Raw genomic sequence first — 6,000 nt, 5'->3', positions numbered from 1 at the left:
CATCGGTGCAGGACTTTGTGCGATTTTTGTATTGAGTTTGTATGAGTTTGGTTAGTAGTTTGTGCGAGGCACGAGAAGTTGCATGTGGGGATTTCCTCCTGCTCACGGCCGACGGAGTCGTTCTCCGCCGCCGTCCTCCGGGGCGACCCTGTCGGACACCGCTTAACCAATTGACAGCTTTGTTCATCTTCCCCATGCCCGGCATCGCGCGACGCCGCTTCTTGGACTTCAAAAATTATAGACAACAATTTGTGTTTATAGAAGAACGATCTTTTTTCTAAAAAAACAAGGACGTTCAAATGTAAAAAGGCGAGCAATTCGATGTTAATAAAAGAATCAGATTTTCCTTGTGTCTAAATAACAAGAATAAATTATTTGGATTTTTCCTGTTTGAAAACTACAAAATCATGATATTCAATTTGGAAAAACATAAAAAAGAGTTCAATGATTATAAAAACCTTGTATTGCCTTGTTTCTAAAAAATAACAAAGAAGTTCAAACTAAAACTATAGTGCAGATCAAAAGTTTATACAAAAAGCACATTCCCATTTCTAAAAAAACAAAGAAGTTCAAATTAAATTAATGGAGTAGTTCAAGTGTTTGTTATAAAACTCGGATTTTCACCATCACTAGAGAATAAAAATCAAGAACTCCAATTTAAAGCAACGGAGTTGTCCGATGTTTACAAAAATACCCGTATTTTCCCCGTCACTAAAGAATAAAAACCAAGAAGTTTGAACGGAAATAGGAGAGCCGTTCAATGTTTATAAAAGGGCTTAGATTTCCATGTTAAAAAGAAAAAGGGGAGCTTCAAATTAAGATAACACAAGCGCAAAAAGAGGAAGTTCAAGAACAACAAACGATAAGTTCAAAAAAAATGGAATGCTAACTAGTACATACATGATCAAATTTTGTCCATGATATCTAAAATACAAATGGAGAAGTTAAAAGAAAATTGAGGAAGAAGTTCAAATAAAAAAGTAGTTAAAATGTTTGTAGAAAAATAGTTTTCCTTCGTTTTAAAAATAAATCTGAGAAGGTCAACTAAAAACTTGGTACATTTAAAAATCAAGACACAAGTAGAAGTTCTAGTTTATAAAACGGAGCGGTTCGACGTTTATAAAAAGGTTTTCACATTACTAGCCAATAAAGCTAAGAAGTTCAAATAAAACATGAATAAGCTCGATATCTATGAAAACTCAAAAATAAAAAACAACAAAAGAAGTTCAAAAAGTATTCAAAAACTTAGAAGTTCAAGTTTTAACTCTAGAAGTCAAATTTAAATACTGAGCGATTCATTGTTTACTACAACACTTAGATTCCCCCTTACTAGAAATAACTAACATAATTAAATTTAAAAAATAGAGTAGATGAAAATCTACAAAGAATTGAATTTTCCTCGTTTCTTAAAAACCTAGGGGTTTAAATTGAAATAACAAAGAAGTTCATACCAAAATAACGAAGTGGTTTGATGTTTATTAAAAACTAGGATGTTAGCGTTATTAAAAAACTCAGATATCCCTTGTTATTAAAGAATCAACCATGAAGTTTAAAAATGAAAAACTGTAAAATTTGATGTTTATTTACAATATCAGAAACAATCCTTCTTGTTTATATGCAAAATTAAAGTATGAAGTTCAATATAAGAAAAGCTTGCATGATGTTTACGTAAAAGTCATTTTTTCTAAGAATAAAACTAAGAAGTTCAAATTAAAAAAAGGGCGAAGTTCACAGATTATGAAAATCCTAGGATTTAAATGCTCAATTTTGATGAGTGCCTTAGGAGTCGGGGCAAAAAAAGAGGAGAGAGCATTTCAAAGTGATAGCAGCGAGAAGTTCACGTACTACATGATGTGTGTTTCATATGAGAAAAAGGAATAAAACGGCAAAGTCAGATTTTTTTTCTTGCTAGAAGTTCAAGTCCTCGGTCGAAGAAAGTTCAAAAATTCTTGTGGGAGAGGTTCACAGTGTATTTACATGCTAAAACACAAAATATATTGTTTTAGTGTTTTAAAATAATTCTCCCAATCCATTAAAAATTTGAAAATAAAATGCTCTCTGTGAAAAAAAAGTTTCTCCTATTCAACAACTTTCTAAGGATATATTGTATGCTCTATTTCAAAATAAATGGTTAAAAATCAGTCTACGTTTGCTCAAAACAAAAGTTTAACCGTATTAGCAAAAGCCGCGTCTTTCAACAGGTTTCTAAAAAGGTATATCATTTGTGTAACACCGATGAACGAGTGAGAAATTACAAACAAAAATACGTGACAGAAGTTCAAAATGAAAACAATGAGCAGTATGATGTTGCTAGAAGTGCTCGGCCCGAGAAAAGTTCAAAAATTCTTATGAGAGAGGTTGAACAAAAATATGTGACAAAAGTTCAAGGTGAAAACAACGGGAAATTTAACTACTACACAGAATGCGTTACGAGATAAAGAATATAAGAATAGAAAACTAAAACCTTAAAAGGTTTGTTGCAAGAAGTTCACGTGCTCCTCGTAGCATAGTTCAAAATTCATGTGCGAGACGTCTGTCGTTTGTTTACATGTTGAAAAAAGGCAAAAAAAAAAGACAACGTTGTTTTGCCATTTTAAAAACTGCTCTCAAACGACAACGAATTTGTAACACCTGTCTACATGAAAAACTTGTTGCTATTCATAAGCCTTCCAACGGTATATTATGTGCTACATTTCGATGAAAGGTTTAAAATTTCATGTATACCGTTTAAAACACGTTTTTGTGTATTCAAAAAAATTCTTTTGAACCATCACGAGTATGAAAAATTGATCAACACGGGAAAGTTTCATGTTTTCAACAGCTTTCCATTGGTATATTATTTGCTCAATTTCGGTAAGTGGTTTGAGAGTTACGGGTAAAAAATAACACGTGAAAACAGAGTGAAGTTCAAAAACAACTGCTCCAGAAGTTCAACCTCTTCACGAAGTGCATTTTCGGAGACTCTGTTTTTATGATGAAGTCAGAAGACATGATCTCAGAAGTTCAGACTGATAGCTGCCAGAAGTTTACGTACTATACGGTATGCATTTGTATTAAAAAGAATGAAAATGCAAAGTCTAAAGTTTTGTTGCTAGAAGTTCAAGTGCTCGACCCGAGAAAGTTTAAAAATTGTTGTGAGAGAGGTTGAACAAAAATACGTGACAGAAGTTCAAGGTAAAAACAATGAGAAGTTCAAGTAATGCAAGGAATGCATTTCAGGTGAGAATAAAAGTATAGAAAAAATAAAAGCTTAAAAGGTTTGTTGAAAGAAGTTCAAGTGCTCGGCCCGTGGAAAAATTCTTGCGAGAGAGGTTCACCTTGTATTTCCATGTTTGATTTTTTCGTATAAAAATCGAATACAATTCTTTACTCAAAATATAAAAAAAGGTGAAGTTCAAATTGAAATAACAAAGAAGTTCAGAGTTTATTAAAACCTTGGATTTACCTGTTCAAAAAATAAAAAACACAACGCCATTTTTTGCACTTTTAAAAACAACTCATAAACAAAAAATGGTTGCTAGAAGTTCAAATGCTCGGCGAGGAAAAGTTCAAAAAATTCTTGTGAGAGAGGTTCATCGTGTATTTAGATGTCCAAAATACATAAAAAAGTTCTTTTTTGTGTTTTAAAATAATTCTCTCAAACCACAGAGAAGTTCAAAGTGATAACAACCGGAAGTTCACGTACTACATGGTGTGTATTTCATATAAGAACAAAATACAAATAAAGTGAAACAGAGTGAAGTTCAAACAAATATTCCCGAGAAGTTCAACTACTTCACGCAGTGCGTTTCCATTCGCAATGAAGGCAGAAATCATGATCTCGTCATTTCTTTAATTTACTTCAAAACAACAGGAATATCATTTGTGTAAGTTCAAGTCCTCGGTCGGAGAAAGTTAAAAAATATATTGTGATAGAGGTTTGTACAAAAAGAATATCATTTGTGTAACACTGACAAAATGGATGAGAAAATTTAAAACAAAAATACGTCACAGAAGTTCAACATGAAAACAACACGAAGTTCGACTACTATAGTGAATGAATTTGAGATGAAAAACTTTTAAAATCATCGCGAGTATGAAAAAACGATCAACACGGGAAAGTTGTGTGCTTACAATAGCTTTCCACCGGTATATCACTTGCTCAATACCGGTGAGTGGATGGAGAGTTACGAGAAGTGGATGGAGACCTACGAGCAAAAAAAATCACGTGAAAAATAGAGTGAAGTTCAGGTACACGCGCTGAGAAGTTCAGGTTCTTCACGCGGTGCATTTTCGAAAAATCTGTTTCGCGATAAAGGCAGAACGCATGATCCCGCCGTTTTCGAAATTACTTGAAAACGAGTAGGAATCAGAGAAAACCATCAACATGAAAAAGTTTCGCATTTTCCGTAGCTTTTCAGCGGTATATTATTTGCCCCATTCTGATAAAGTTTGTAGAAATTACAGCAAAAATACGTTTTTCGCCATTTTCGAAACTGACTTAAAACCGTAAAGAATTGGGAGAAACAATACATACCAAAAAGTTTCGCATTTGTTCAAGCTTTCCAACGCCATATCATTTGCTGCATTCGGACGCACGGTTAAAAAATTAGCTCGAAAATACGAACTCGGTAGGACTTGGACCATTTTCTAAATTACTCTTAAACCATTCAAAATTAGAAAAAAAACTTTCAAGATGAAAAAGTAGCGTATTTTCATAAGCTTTCCAATGCCGTATCATATGCCTCCATTGGATTAGCCGTTTCAAAATGACATCAAAAAAACGAACTCAGCTGTTCGGTTTACGAAATTTTACGTTTTTTCAAATTACTCTTTAACCATAGGGAATTAGAGAAAACTTTCAACATGTGGAAGGAGCGGTTTTGCAGCAGCTTTCCAACGCCATATTATATGCCTCATTTCGATAAACGATTTAGAAATGCGATCGAAAATACGATTCACGTTTTTTGTGCGAAGAAAAAACGGTTTTCAAAACTGCTCTTAAACCGCTTATATTTTGCCAAAAATTTAAGTTGGGTCATGATATTGGTGTCCATAGCTTTCCAACGATATATCGCAAGCCTCATTTGGCAATGTTGGCGGAAGTTCAACCTAGTTCACAGGGAAGTTCAACGTACTATTAGCGGGGCAGGTCAAGTTGTGATCAGAATATTATTCTGATCCCGTGATCAGAATAGTGTTTATATACTATTCTCTATTGGACCATTTGAGCTAACAGTATAGACACAAGGTCTCTAGCTAGTTTGTAAATTTTGATTTAAAAAACTCTATATTATATTCCCTCCGTCTCATAATATAAGACGTTTTTGCAAGCTATGTTAACTTACAAAAACGTCTTATATTATGGGACAGAAGGAGTAGTTTGTAGAGTTTTGATTAATCTCATCCAATGGTAAGTCCTCTCGAAATAGGCTTTCGTCCTGCTTTATAAATAAAGCAACAAATCAAATAACCAACATCCAACCAACATCTCAAGAACAACGATTGGAGCCACAACACATTTAAGCCCAAGAAAACATGAAAGAAATAGAAAAAAAGCCACCTAGTGGCAGCCGCTAAGCGGCACTACAAGGAGGATAGCCGACGCGCAAAAGGCAAGAGCGCATCCATCATGAGGCCGAGCCTGTCGTGATCACGCTGCCTTGAGAGCGGGTGCCGGTGCTGCATAAAAACAAGGATTTTGAAGAAGAAATCAGATGCCTTCCTCGGAAAGACCTTTTCTATGACCATCTTATAACGAGTCGTCCAAAGTGTCCAAGTCATCGCCACGAATATAAGCCAAAAAAGGTGGCGATGCCTCGACCGTAGCAAAGCCCTATATTGGAGGAACTCCGCGAGATCGAGGGCCTCCCAGTCGGACCCGGCCTAACACCTCATGGACGAATGCCCATAATACTCGCTCCGCCGTATAGGAGAATAGGATGCGCGTCCCAGTCTCCGATACTGCATAGAGGGAACATAGCCCGTCGCCGGGGCCATGCTGCTTAAGTACCTCTGTCC

The sequence above is a fragment of the Triticum urartu genome, chromosome 3A, assembly GCF_056163025.1.
Source record: "Triticum urartu cultivar PI428250 chromosome 3A, HENAU_Tu73, whole genome shotgun sequence".
Taxonomy (NCBI): domain Eukaryota; kingdom Viridiplantae; phylum Streptophyta; class Magnoliopsida; order Poales; family Poaceae; genus Triticum; species Triticum urartu.
This window is presented reverse-complemented; position numbering follows the sequence as displayed.